This window comes from Prionailurus bengalensis, chromosome E3 (genome assembly GCF_016509475.1).
Source record: "Prionailurus bengalensis isolate Pbe53 chromosome E3, Fcat_Pben_1.1_paternal_pri, whole genome shotgun sequence".
Lineage (NCBI taxonomy): Eukaryota > Metazoa > Chordata > Mammalia > Carnivora > Felidae > Prionailurus > Prionailurus bengalensis.
The window spans coordinates 16,660,324-16,675,848 of NC_057357.1; the positions used below are offsets into that span (position 1 = coordinate 16,660,324).

Below are 15,525 nucleotides of genomic sequence, written 5' to 3' on the forward strand. Positions count from 1 at the left end.
TTTCATCTGGAACACCCTTCTGACCCAGAAATTTTTCATAGTTCTGTATTCTTTTCTTTTTTAAAATATTTTAAGTAATCTCTACACCCAACGTGGGGCTTGAACTCACAACCCTGAGATCAAGAGTAATATGCTCTATTGACTGAGCCAGCCAGGTGCCCCCACAGTTCTGTGCCTTAAGTGATGATTCAGTTGGCTATCCTTTTCCCTCCCCTCAAGATTTTTCTTAGGCTTACAGAATGTTAAGTAATATGTATTTTGACTTTTCTCCCTAGAGTCTTATATATTTATAGTTTCCTATTTAAGATGTAGTGTCTTCATGAAGACCAAGGCTCAAATTCACTGTGCCTAGGGGTGCCTGGGTGGCTGTCGGTTGAGCGTTCAACTTCTGCTCAGGTCATGATCTCACGGTGGCTTGTGAGTTTGAGCCCGGCGTCGGGCTCTGTGCTGACAGCTCAGAACCTGGAACCTGCTTCATATTCTGGGTCTCCCTCTCTTTCTCTGTCCCTCTCCTGCTCATGCTGTCTCTCTCTGTCTCTCAAATATAAACATTAATTTTTTTTTAATTCACTGTGCCTAAAAAACAATTTTCATAAGATTATTATTTTCATGGTATTTTCTTTCATAATATCTCATTTTTTAAAAAGGTTCTTTATGAACTTAGTGTCCATTTGCCATGCAGTGTTATTTTTTTCCATTTTTTCTTTCTAATTTTGGAATTTCTGATCTTGGGGAAGAGAAACAAACAAAATGTCAAGTTCTACGACAACTTGGCTCATTTACAGATTTCACGGAAGAAAGGAAAATTAAATTGGTCTTATATAGTCTTCAAGTGTAGATTTAAAGAGGACTTTTTTTGTATTAGCTTTTTTGTTACTTCAGTCCCTTTATTATATGTATTTGATGCTTTTTCCTATTAAAATACCAGAGATATGGAGATATTTTGCACTTCATCCTTTTTTTTTTTTAATGTTTATTATTTGAGAGAGAGAGAGAGAGAGAGACAGCAAGCAGGGGAGAGGCAGAGAGACAGGGAGACTCTAGGCTCTAGACTCTAGGCTCTAGACCCTAGGCTCTAGGCTCCAAGCTGCCAGCAGAGCCTGACGCAGGGTTCGAACCCACAGACCATGAGATCATAACCTGAGCCGAAGTTGGCTGCCCAACTGACTGAGCCACCCAGGTGCCCTGCACTTTATTCTTTAATGAGAAGATATGTTCAAAGTTTCCCTTATTCTTTTCTTATTGGTAACCATGTAAGTTTCAAGAATAATGTGGCACATGGAACTAACAATTGGAAAAAAAAAATAGTTTGTTTCTGTTTGAAAAGCGTATTCAGCATTTTGGGTGGTCCTGTCAGTTTATAAATTTGGTGCTGTGCTAATCACACTCCAGAGAAGCAAGTTAATGGGGCTTGAGATTTGCCCTAGTGAAAGATAATTCTGTGGAAGAATGTCAGCAAGTTGGGTAAAGTCATTCTCCTTTTCTTAATTTAGTTTTATATTGAAGGACAGTGTTGGGCATTTGGCTTTATGAAGACAGATCAGAAATAAGATTGCCTGTGTGTTATTTTTTCATCATTGTCCTGATTCCAGGTATGTTTCCAAGTTTATATTATCACAGTATTTATGAAGACTTGTTTGCATTGAGAAATTAACCCCAAAGGGTTTTTTTGTTTTGTTTTGTTTTTGTTTTTTTGCCAGAAGTGAGTAGTCCTCCAGTATCATTGCATTTAAATAACATATTTAGTCATTGTAAATATTTATTTGTCATTTTTGACAGATTGGGGCCAGCTTCATGTTTTAAGTCTTCAGCCCAATATGAAAACTTACTGGCTCATTAATTTTTTTAACATATTATTGAAAATATTTAAAATCTGTTTTTACAGTTTTATTGGTAACCTGTGCCATGAAATTTGGTGACCACCAAAAATCAAAGGGAATTTTTGTATTCAATTCCTTTTCTGGTGTAATGTTAAATTATATGGATTATTATTTTTTTATTTTTTTAATACTTATTTACTTTTTTGAGAGAGAGCCTGAGGTGGGGAGGGGCAGAGAGAGAGGGAGACAGGGAGACACAGAATCCCAAGCAGGCTCCAGGCCCTGAGACTGTCCACACAGATCCCGACACGGAGCTTAAACTCACAACCCATGAGATCATGACCTGAGCTGAAGTTGATGCTTAACTGACTGAGCCACCCAGGCACCCCTTAAGTTGTACAGATTATTAATGCATGTCCACTGAATATAACCCAGTTTTGTGATACAGCTGCTTAGATTTTATTGGTGACATTAGATTAGTGGATGCATTAAATAAGTAAATTCCCATTGTGATCAACTGAGAAAAAAAAAAAAAAGAAATACCACTTGATACCACTAGTATTACTATGACAAAAAAGACAATAACAAATGTTGGTGAAGAAGTGGAGGAATTGGAACCCTGACACATTGCTGGTGGGGATATAGAATGGTGCAACCATTCTGGAAAACAGTCTGACATTTTTTTCCTAAGGTTAAATATACGGTCGCCACATGATGCAACAGTTTCATTCCTAGGTTATACCCAAGAGAAATAAAAACATATGTCCACACAAAAATTTGCACATGAATGTTCATAGCAGCGTTTTGCATAGTAGACCAAAGGTGGAAATAAATCAAATGTCCATCAATGATAAGTGAATAAACAAAATGTGGTCTATCCATACAATGGACTATTATTCAGCCATAAAAGAAAAGAAATACTGGTATATGGCGCAACATGGATGAATCCTGAAAATGCTATGCCTAGTGAAGCAAGCCGATCACAAAAGACCACATATTGTACAATTTCATTCATTTGAAATGTCCAGATTAGGCAGATCTATACAGACAGAAAGTAAGTTAGTTAGAAAGTAAGTTAGCCTAAAGCACAGCACAGAGGAATGGGAAAAATAGGAGGAAAGGGACGGCAGGTTTCTTCATAGGGTAAGATGGTAGGTAAAAATTGATTGTGGCAAAGGATGTACAACTCTGGATATTCTAAAAACCACTGAATTGGACACTTTAAATAAGTGAATTGCATGGCATGTGAATTATAGCTCAGTAAAGCTGTTGTTAAAAAGCAGAGCAAATGTTTATTGTTTGTGACCCAGTTTTAAGAAGAGTAGAGAAAAACAAAAGAGCACTGAGATGTAATGCTGGGTGGCTAGTTAGCTAAGTCACTAGCTAAGTGGCTTCTGAAACTTCACTAGTAAAATTACAACTCTGGAAGGCAGTCATTGCAGAGTCAAATTATGAATGCTAAATCCATTACAAATGCCGGCAGTCTACTTTCCTTCTGTGCCTTCTCGTGAAAACAATTCAAAGCGCCTAAATAGCAAGTAGTGTGAAACAATAGCAGCTGTTTATTAAAGGCTATTTTTTAAATGACATCTTCTTCAATAATGATACCTAGAATGTTCCATGCTAAAGAAGCTGTAATTTCACATTTGCTCAAGACTTGATTTGATTTAGCCCGTATGACACAAATCTTGGATAAAGCATGCAAACAACTTAATGTCATTTCCTCATTAACCAGAACTGATGAGGGAAAAATTAATGAGAGAACCAATGAGATGTTATAAGCTGTTCAAAGAATCCCCCGTACCACATATATATAAGATTATCAAGAATGATGAGATATAATTGGTTAAATCAACTACGTGGGAGTCTCCTAAGTCTTAGCCTCACAAATCCGACTGAGTGGCTGTGGTGTTGCAAGGGCTGCTTAGCTGAAAAGGGACTGGTCTGACTTGAGATTTCTTTAATCTAGCTTCCTGTAGTTGGTAGGTTGGGAAAGACAGTATTATTTTCAAAAATCATTTAAGAATTTCACAAGACTAAAACTCAACCTTGACCTCATCTTACTTCACACTCCACATCCAGTCTGTTAGGAAGGAAATCCTGTTGATCTTAAAAAATTATCCAGGATCTGACCACTTCTCTGACCTTGGTCAGAACCACTATCATGTCCCACCCAGATATTGCTATGGTCTCCCTGCTTCTACCCAAATCTTCCTGCAGTCTCTTTTCAACTCAGCAGTCAGAGGATCCTTTTAAATCAGGAGACAGATTGTGTCACTTCTCTGCTCAGAACCCTCTTGGGATTTCCATCTGAAAGTAAAAGCCAGAGTCCTGGCATTGACCTCCAAGGGCTCACATGATCTGCACTGATCCCTGCTCGTCAACCCTCTAGACTTCTTCCCTACTTCTCCCTCACTCTCTCTGCTCCGTTGGCCACCTTCCTGAGCCTCAGACACACCTGACAGCTCTTAGGGCCTTTACTTTGTTCCTTCTGCCTGAAATGTTCTTCCCTCAGTTAGTCCGCTGGCTGGCTCCTTCCCCTCCTGCAAGCCATTGCTTCATGTTCACTTTATTAAGCTTAACCCATTCTATTTTCTATTACTTCCTGTGCTCATTCCCACTATTAATTTCCAATTGCTGCTGTAACAAATTACCATTAAAAAGTTGCTTAAAAAAACACAAATTGATTATCTTACAGATCCGGGAGGTAAAAAATCCAAATTAAGTCTTATAGGACTAAAATCAAGGTGTCAGCAGGGCTGCATTCCTTCTGGAGTCTCCAAAGAGAATCTATTTCCTTGCTTTTTCCAGCTTCCCGAAGCCGCCTGCATTCCTGGACTCATGGCCTTTCCATCTTCAAAGTCAGCACCATGGCATTTTCAAATCTCCCTCACCCCCGCTTCCATTGCCACATCTCCTTCTCCAACTCTGGCTCTCCTACCCTCCCTCTTTCCCTTAAAAGGACCCTTGATTACATTGGGTTGACCCAGATAGTCCAGGATAAACTCCTCATATAAAATCCTTCATCATATCTACAAAGTGCCTTTTGCTATTTAAGGTAATATATACACAGGTCTCAGACATTAGGACATGGGCATCTTTGGGAAGCCATGACTTTGTCTAGCATTAATGATTCTCTTACCTTACCCTAGTTTTTCTTTTTTTCCAAAATACTTATCAACTTTAACATGCTTTACCTATCTACTAGATTTATTGTTGGTCATCCCTCTACCATAATGTGAGCTCCATGAAGACATGAAGCTTTGTGTCTTTTTTTTTTTTTTAACTGATATACCTCTAGCAACTAGAATAGTCCCTGGCATATAGTAGATGTTCAATGAATATTTGTTGATTGAAAGAAAAGGAAGTACTCATCTAGATAAATCAAGAAGAGAAAATATCTGTGTTTATCTTTCCAAACATGTCAAACAGGAGAGGAAACAGAAGGAGCCTGTTCCACAGCAGCCAGCTTTCTGAACCGATTTGTAAACATGGAAACCTAGCGGTCTCCAACTTCTCTGTGTACAAACATAACCTGAGAGACTTATTTACAAATTCAGGTTCTCTAGCCCCATCCTTCCCAAGTCCAGATTTAGATTTGTTAAGTCTTGAGTGGGGCTCAAGCCAACCCCACTGGGCTGAGGGCTACAATCCATGTTGGGCAAACATTGCTGGTGCCTCCTTGATAAACCTTCCAAAGCAGAGGTTCTCAACCTTTGCCTGCACAATGGAACTTCCTAAGGAGATTCATAAACTATCAATGCCTATACCCTATCCCCAGCAATTCTGTTACTTGGTCTGGGGTGCAGCATGGCACTGGGATTTTTTTTTTTAATTTTTTTTTTCAACGTTTATTTATTTTTGGGACAGAGAGAGACAGAGCATGAACGGGGGAGGGGCAGAGAGAGAGGGAGACACAGAATTGGAAACAGGCTCCAGGCTCTGAGCCATCAGCCCAGAGCCCGACGCGGGGCTCGAACTCCCGGACCGCGAGATCGTGACCTGGCTGAAGTCGGACGCTTAACCGACTGCGCCACCCAGGCGCCCCTGGGCACTGGGATTTTTAAAGCTCCTGCTTATTTCTAATGTGCATCCGTGGTTGAGAACCACTGTTCTGTAATAATCAGACTCACTCATATTTTACATGGCTGCCCATGATAAAGACTATATTTCCAAGTCTTTCTTGCAGTTAGATGAGGCCAAATGAGATTTGGACACACCAGGCAACCTTCCTCAAAAGATGGCATATACCCCTCCCTCCTCCTTTTTCTTTTCCTTCCCTTCTGCTACTTAGGATGCAGATGCTGCCCTCTTGAACAAGACCACACGAGTGGAGCCACTGGATGGAAGGAGCTTAGGCAACAAAAGCAAAAACAAATGGGACTACGTCAAACTTAATAACTTCTGTGCACCAAAGGAAACAATGAACAGAGTGGAAAGGCAACCTACAGAATGGGAGAAAATATTTGCAAATCATGTATCTGGTAAAAGAATAATGTCCAGAATGTATAAGGATCTTCTAAAACTCAACAATAGAAACAAAATAACCTGATTATTAAAAGGGCCAAAGGACTTGAATAGAATTTCTCTATTCTCTATTTCTCATTTGAAGAAATACAGATGGCCAACAAGCATATGAAAATTCATCATAAAAGAATTGCAGATCAGAACTACCATGAGATATCACTTCACACACATTAGGATGAAAATAATAGAAAATAACAAGTATTGGCAAGAATACAGGGAAGTTGGAGCCCTTGTGCACTAGTGAGAAAATGATGCAGCCATCATGAAAAGCAGTATGGAGGTTCCTCCAAAAAATTTGAAAAAGAATAACTAGGGCCACTTGGGTGACTCAGTTGGTTAAGCATCCAACTTTGGCTCAGGTCATGACCTTGTGGTCATGAGCTCAAGCCCCATGTCAGACTCTGCTGTCCGTACAGAGCCAGCTTTATATCCTCAGTCTCTTTCTCTCTCTGCCCCTCCCCCCTCAAAAATAAATAAATTAAAAAAAAATAACCATATGGCCTAGAAACCCCACTTCTGGGTATATATCCCCAATGTCCATCAACAGAAAAATGAGTAAAAAAAAAAAGAGAGAGAGAGAGAGAGAGAGAGATACCTACAATGGAAGATTATGCAGCTTAAAAAACAAGGGAATTCCCTTACATGCTACAACCTGGATGAACCCTGAGAGCAATATGCTAAGTGAAATAAGACAGTCACAAAAGCACAAATATTTTATGACTTCATTTATATAAAGTATCTAAAATAGTAAAAATCATAGAAACATTAAATACAAAGATAGCAGCCAGGGAAAGTGGGAGGAGGAATTAGTTTTTAATGGGTCTACAGTTTCAGCTTTGCAAGATGAAGTTTTAGATATCAGTATATATTTAACACTAATGAACTGTACACTTAACAGTGGTTAAGATGGTAAATTTAATGTCATGTGTTTTTTTTACCACATTTTTAGAAAGCTTTGAGTCTGGTTTTCTGAATCATCCGTCCCTACTGATGATTTCCTTTATTTTTGGCCTTATTCTCCTGGAATTCAATGTTTTTCTTCCATATGACACAATCTCTTTCATTAACCACCCCCCCACCCCCACCCCAGTGACACACATAGCAGTTCATAGGCAAGCCTAGTCAGCTCACTCTAGACCGTCTCAGACTCCCTGGACCCCTGGTTCCTGCATGCTGGGTGAGAGGATGGGTACTGTCTGCAGCCCCCTCATTTTCCCATGTCCAGCATCTCCTTCAGTGCCCACTTGTGAAGGTGATAGCTTCCTGGATTCCATTCTCCCTCTTTTGCTCTACTATTCCCTGACAAAGCTTCAACTGCTTGCTCCCTATCTGCTTCCAAATCCATCTCTGTAGCACCTCACTCATTTCCGGATGCCTTCAAGTCTTGTCCAGATAGATGCCATGCACCTGCAAGGTAACAGCCCACCAGATAGACTCATTGCATGCACCCCAAAACAGATTTATTTTTTCTCATCAAGACTCCTTACTCTTTCCCCATCCATATCAAATCAGTCATCACAAACCTCATTGATTGTACCTTTCAAGGCTCTGTGGGTGCCCTCTTTTCAATTCCACTGTTATCATCTGGGCTCTTGCAACTGAAATTGCTGAATCCAGTGTGCGGCAATTATTAAAATCTTAGTAACTAGTACCTAGCTATTTTTTTCCCTTCCTCTTTCTCTCCCTCTCTTCTTCCTTCATTTTTCTCTTCCCATCCAATCCATTGTCATACTGCCACCAAAGTTATCTTTCTAAAAACCAGATTTGGTTGTTACTCCAAAATCTTTAGTGGATCCCTGTGGTCTCTGAGAAAAAGTCCAATCGTAACATTGTATACAAGTGCTGCCTCCACCTGGCCTGTCTACCTTCTTCGCTGATAAGAGAGGCAGTGCCTGTGCTAATGAACACAGCAGGCTCTAAAGTTGGACCAGACCCCAAATTTGACTCAGTTTTAATATCTATATGAACTTGGGCAAATCACTCATTACCCCTAAGTCTTAATCACCTCATCTGTAAAATGAGGATAACTATGACACCTACCTATGGTTTTGTGAGGATGAATGAAATATTGTGCTTAATGTTATTGTGATTATTATCATTATTCTCTTTCCAAAACGTTCCAGCTGCACTTAACTCACCATACCCTGAACAAAATGTCTTTCCAGGGCTGTTTTTCCTTCCTGATTGGCTCCTTCCACCTCCATTCCATTTCCTCTCTGCCTCCATACCTCTTTCCGACCTTTCAAAATCCACCTTGTCTGTGGAGCTTTTTCTCACTTCCCCATAACTTGATTCTCTCCATCAAGTTTCCCATAGCACTTGATACATGCACTATTATTTGACCAGTTCTGAGTCACTGCCCATCAATAACATCTTGTCTCACTGTGAAGCATAAGACAGAGCTGGCTGAAAATAATAAAAGACATCCTGAGAAAAAAGAGGGCGTAAACAGACAAATATTAGCACTTAATAGTTTTAAATTGTATGCAAAAAGTTACCAAAATCCAAAGGCTGATGGAAAAAACTTGGGGAGGAAAATGTTACCAGGAAATATAATACAAGTTTACTTTTTAATTATGTAAAGAGCTCCTAGCAAATTTGAGGAGCTTAAATGCCCACAGGGTTTGGTTCGTAAATGGTGATACATCTGTAAATAAAACATTATGTGACCATGAAAAAGATTAAGGTGAATCAGTAGGTGTCAGCATAGATGTCCATGACATATTAAAGTGTGAAAATATGAAGTGAGATCTACTTTATGTGTCTGTATCTGGAAGAATATGCCCCAAATTGTTAACAGTTATTCTGTAAATAAGAATATGGACCTAAGGAGTGAAGGAAAACTTTCACATCTTCTTTCAAAAGTAACCACTTACTATTTTTATAATTTTAAAAAATTAAGTAAATAAAGAGACCATCAGGGGCCCCTGGGTGGGTCAGTTGGTTAAGCATCCAACTCTTGATTTCGGATCAGGTCATGAGCTCACAGTCATGAGATTGAACCCTGTGTTGGGCTCCACCCTGGGCCTGGTGGATCTTCTTTTAAGAAAATAAGAAATCTTTTAAGATTTTCTCCCTCTCCCTCTGCCCCTCCCCTGTTTGTGCTCTCTTGCATGCTCGCTCTCTCTAAAAAAATAAATGAATAAACCATCAATCTGGCAAAAGATACATCAACTATAAATAAATGGGGGGATATGGACAGATGATTTAGAAAAGAAATAGAGATGATGAATGAATGCAAGGAAAAATATTGAATTTTGGCAAGTAAAAATAAAGTAGTGATGAAGTGTTTATTAAAAATAGTCAAAGAATAACCTACTAAATTATACTTCATGCTGGCAAAGATGCATTGAAATGGGCACTTTCTTGTGTTTTTTGTGACATTTAAATTTTATGTAAGTCCTTAGGGGTAAATATTGGCAATTTGTATCAAGGGCAACAAGAATGTTCATGTTTTATGGTTCACTCACTTCTGGACGTATCTCACTTCAGAGATAATTCAACCTAACAAAAGGTCATATGCACAAAGACAGTGAAAATTTGGAAGCAATTTGAGATAGAGTGGTTAAATAAAATAAAGGACAGTTGTTGTGGGGAATTAAACAATCTATGCTATTTACAGGGATCTAGTAACAGCTCAGTACCTGTTAGCTGCAGCTATTATTATTATTATTATTATTATTACTATTACTATTATTATGACAATGGTACTCACTATACAAATTGTGTCATTAAAAATTATCATTGCAAAACTAAAAGGCAACTGATGGAATGGGAGAAGCTGTTTGCAAACAACGTATTAGATAAAGGGTTACTGTCCAAAATCCACAAAGAAATGATCAAACTCAACACCCAAAAAACAAATAATCCAGTGTAGAAATGGGCAAAAGACATGAATAGACACTTCTCCAAAGAAGACATCTCAATGGCCAACCAATACATGAAAAAATGCTCCACATCACTCATCATCAGGGAAATATAAATCAAAACCACAATGAGATACCACCTCACACCTGTCAGAATAGCTAAAATTAACAACTCAGGCAACAACAGATGTTGGTGAGGATGTGGAGAAAGAATATCTCTTTTGCACTGTTGTTGGGGATGCAGACTGGTGCAGCCATTCTGGAAAACAGTATGGAGGTTCCTCAAAAAATTAAAAATACAACTACCCTATGACCCAGCAATGGCACTACTAAGTATTTATCCAAGGGATACAGGTATGCTGTTTCAAAGCGGCACATGCACCCCAATGTTTATAGCAGCGCTATTGACAATAGCCAAAGTATGGAAAGAGTCCAAATGTCCACCGATGGAGATATATATATATATGTATATATGTATATATGTATATATACATATATACATATATATGTATGTATGTATACATATACACATGTATACATACATACATATGTATATACATATATACATATATGTATGTATACATATACATATGTATACATACATATACATATATATGTATGTATATACATATACATACATATATATGTATATGTATGTATACATATGTATATGTATATATACATACATGTATATATATCTCACATCTTCTTTATACACACACACACACACACACACACACACAGTGGAGTATTACTCGGCAATCAAAAAGAATGAAATCTTGCCGCTTGCAACTACGTGGATGGAACTAGAGGGTATTGTGGTAAGCGAAAATTAGTCAATCAGAGAAAGATAAATATCATATGACTTCACTCATATGAGGACTTTAAGATACAAAACAGATGAACATAAGGGAAGGGAAACAAAAATAATATAAAAACAGGGAAGGGGACAAAACAGAAGAAACTCATAAATATGGAGAACAAACTGAGGGTTACTGGAGGGGTTGTGGGAGGGGGGATGGGCTAAATGGGTAAGGGGCATTAAGGAATCTACTCCTGAAATCATTGTTGCACTATATGCTAACTAACTTGGATGCAAATTAAAAAAAAAATAAATTATTTTAAAAAATTATCACTGTTGGGGCACCCAGACTCTTGATTTCAGCTCAGGTCATGATCAAGCCCCACCTTGGGCTCTGTGCTAGCATGGAGCCTGCTTGAGATTCTCTCTCTCCCTCTCTCTCTCAGCCCCTTTCCCCCTCAAAATAAAATAAAATAAACATTTAAAACAAATCATCATTGTCAAGCCTATAGAGCAACAAGTGTCCTACAGTATAACTATGTAAAAACATATAATATTAAAACACTGAAAATAAATATACAAAATGGTCATGGATGTGTTAGAATACCAGAGTAAGGGTGATTCTTTATATTTTTCTCATGTGTTTCAAACTCTTGGTAATATTATTATATATACACTATAATTTAAAAACAAATTTTAAAAATTTCAGCCTATTATTCATCAAGCCTCAAGTCCATATTTTAAAAACCATATATATCTCCCAAAATTAATACTATCAAAATGTTCAGGAGCTAGTAAAGAAACGTTTAGAGCTATATTGAGTTTGTCACACATTCAAATGTGACACTCATAATACAAAGAATAAAGTTACTTTCTAAGATTACACCAGTAAACATTAACACAATGAAAGATATCTATGAAAAAAAAGCCTAGTACACTTTTCGAAATCTTAATGGAGGCTTAAGAAACACCTGAATCCAAATAAGGTTATTAAAAACAAGTTGTAATGTAGGTGAAAAAAAAGCTATAGCTGAATTAACTTATTGAAAATTGAACAAAGACTAGAATAGCAGAGATGTGTGGGCTACGTTAGTGGTTCAAACTTGAAAAATGCACTGACATCTTGTGAAGGAAAAATTATGACCCTCAAATGTTGACCTATTTTATTTTTAATATGATGTTACCTAAATATATACAAATAGAAAACTAGGTATAAAATGCCTTATTTTTTGTACCAATATTTATGTATTTATTCTCACATTTGATAAAAATGTCACAGGTAGAAGTGAAGTCATTACAATGACATAAGTAACTGTATAGACTGACCCAAAGTATGGAGTCAAGTTGCCAAAAATCAGAACATGAGCAGCACACAGTTCCTTAACACCTGTGCACTCACACACTCTTGTCCACATCCATCCATGCCACAACAGTCACAGGCACTAAGTTCAGATAAAACCCAGAGAACTTCTCCCTGGCTTCAAGTCCTGGGGATGAGAAGAGAGAAATGATCTATGAAAAGATGCTAGAACTGCTCAACACATCGCTCTGTTCTGCCAACGACTCAGAAAAGACAAGACATGAAACTCTGGAGCAGTTATTTCCTTATAAATGCCATATTCTTAGGGTGCCTGGGGGGGGTGCTCAGTTGGTTAAGCGTTGAACTCTTTGATTTTGGCTCAAGTCATATCTCATGGTTCGTGGATTGAAGGCTGGCGTTGGGCTGTATGCACACACCATGGAGCCTGCTTAGGATTCTCTCTCTCTGTCTCTCTCTCTGCGACTCCCTCTCTCTCAAAATAATAATTAAAAATTTTAAAAAGTTAATGACTTATTCTTATAGCTGCTTATACAGGTGTAAAACCAAAGGAGATTTTTAAATTAAATATAATTATATGGGGCACCTGGGTGGCTCAGTCGGTTAAGCATCTGACTCTTGATTCAGCTAAGTTTGTGAGATTGGGCCCCATGTCAAGTTCTGTGATGACAGCAGGGAGCCTGCTTGGGATTCTCTCTCCCTCTCTCTCTGCCTCTCCCCATTCACGTGCTCTCTCTCAAAATAAATAAATACTTTAAATAATAATAATAAAATTAAATATAGCTATACCAGATAAGTAAGATTCAAATGCATAGCATTAATTTAATATGATGGGTAATGTTTTCTAAAAAGGAAATTCAAATTAAACCCACGAGATACCATTTCCTGCCCACCAGAATGGCTAACATGAAAAACAATGACAAGGAAGTCTAGCAATTGAAACAATTGTTGGCAAGGAAGTGGAGAAACTGAAACAATCATACATTGATGGAAAATGTAAAATTGTGAAACACTTCGGAAAATGTGGCAGTTTCTCATAAAGTTAAATATCATCTACCATATGACCCAACAATTTCACTCCTAGGTACTTTCCAGAAGAGAAATGAAAATATATGTCCACAAAAAGACTTATACAAGTCTTCTTATTCATACCATCTTTATTCTTAATAGCCAAAGATCAGAAACAACCCAATGTCCTTTAATAGGTGAATGGATGAACCAAGCATGGTATATTTTCATACAGCAGACTCAGCAATAGAAAGCCAAAGAATACCAAAGCCTAATAGTGCAAAGTTAGCTCCTGACTGTCAGAAGTGACTTTTTCTTTTTCATTGGTGTGCAATCAAATACACCACAGTAGCTATCAAAACCCAATGAATGCACACAAAAGCTTTTTTGCATGTTATTGTACATAAATTTTACCTTAAAAATATATAAATATAAATATTAAGAAGGAGTATTACAGACAGTGAGTGGAGCTAATAAGCTGAACGTTTGTGTGATTGTCGCTTGAGGACAAGTAATGCTGGCAACTGAAGGGAAAACAGATTGCAGAATTCAAAGCAGCTTTCCACCATTTGACAAGGACAGTGGTGGACATTAAAAGTTTGGAAACTGTAATGAGGACTCTTGGGCAAAACTCCATAGCAAAGTTTCAGGATAAATGAATGAAGCAAATGATAATGAAAATAGTACAACTGAGTTCCTGGACTTTCTGACAATGATGGCAAGAAAAATGAAAGACAGGGACAGAGAGTAAAGAAGTTAGAGAAGCATTCTTGTAGTTTTTTTGTTTTTTTTTTTCAACGTTTATTTATTTTTTGGGACAGAGAGAGACAGAGCATGAACGGGGGAGGGGCAGAGAGAGAGGGAGACACAGAATCGGAAGCAGGTTCCAGGCTCTGAGCCATCAGCCCAGAGCCCGACGCGGGGCTCGAACTCACGGACCGCGAGATCGTGACCTGACTGAAGTCGGACGCTTAACCGACTGCGCCACCCAGGCGCCCCAGCATTCTTGTGTTTAATAGGAATGACAATGGCTATGTTAGTGTGATAGAATTATGTCACATGATAAAACACATTGGAGAAAAGTTAACAGATGAGGAGGTTGATGAAATGATCAGGGCAGCAGATATTAATATTGATAGTCAAGTAAACTATGAAGAATTTGCATAAATGATGTCAGCAAAGTGAGAATATTGTACAAAATGTGTTGAAGTTTCTGTACAAAATTGTTTGCTTTTTTCTTTGTAAAAGCTTCTTCATACTATCAAAAGAATATAAATCCGTAGTCATTAGATTTAGTCCTCTGTGTTTTTCTTCCTTATTTTACTATTATTGTCCTATACCTTATTTTAGAAAGTGCATCAGGGGCGCCTGGGTGGCTCAGTCGGTTAAGCAGCCGACTCTTGGTTTTGGCTTAGGTCATGATCTCACGGTTCAAGAGTTACAGCCCCACATTGATGTCAACTCAGAGCCTGCTTGGGATTCTCTCTCTGTCTCTCTCTCTCCTCCTCCCCCTCTCTCTGCCCCACTCCCAGGCTCACTCACACTTTCTCTCCCTCTCAAACTAAATAAACAAACTTAAAAAAAAAATAGAAAGTGCATCAAGTAGCATGTGGCTTACTAAATTAATGGTTGTCAAACTTTTTGGGTTCAGCATCCCTTTATGTTTTAAAATTTCATTGAAGATTTTTAAGTCTTTCTATTTATATTAATTATATCTATTAAAATTTGCCATATTAGAACTTAACACAGAATTTTAAAACATTTGTTTATTACAAAATAATAATAAACTCTTACATGTTGACATAAATATTTTTAAAATACTTCCTCTTCTAAAACCAAAAAAATAGTGAGAAAAGTGGTCTCATTTTACATTTTTGCCTATCTCTTTAATGTCTGGCTTGGTAAAAGACAGCTGGATTTTCTTTAAAAAAATTTTTTTTTAATGTTTATTTATTTTTGAGAGAAAGACATGGAATGTGAGTGGGGGAGAGGCAGAGAGGGAGACACAGAATTCCAAGCAGGCTCCAGGCTCTGAGCTGTCAACACAGCTCCATGTGGGGCTGGAATTCACAAACCCGGAGATCGTGACCTGAGCCGAAGTCAGACATTCAACGATTAAGCCACCCACGCGCACCATCGTTACTTGCTTTTTAAGCTTTCTTTAATTCTTAAAGAAAATCTAGT

The 15,525-nt window shown here is 38.0% G+C and overlaps 1 pseudogene; it reads left to right on the forward strand.

Annotated features, from left to right (window-relative positions):
- Window positions 1-9,018: 9,018 nt before the first annotated feature.
- Window positions 9,019-14,536, forward strand: LOC122472067 (annotated as a pseudogene).
- Window positions 14,537-15,525: the final 989 nt, after the last annotated feature.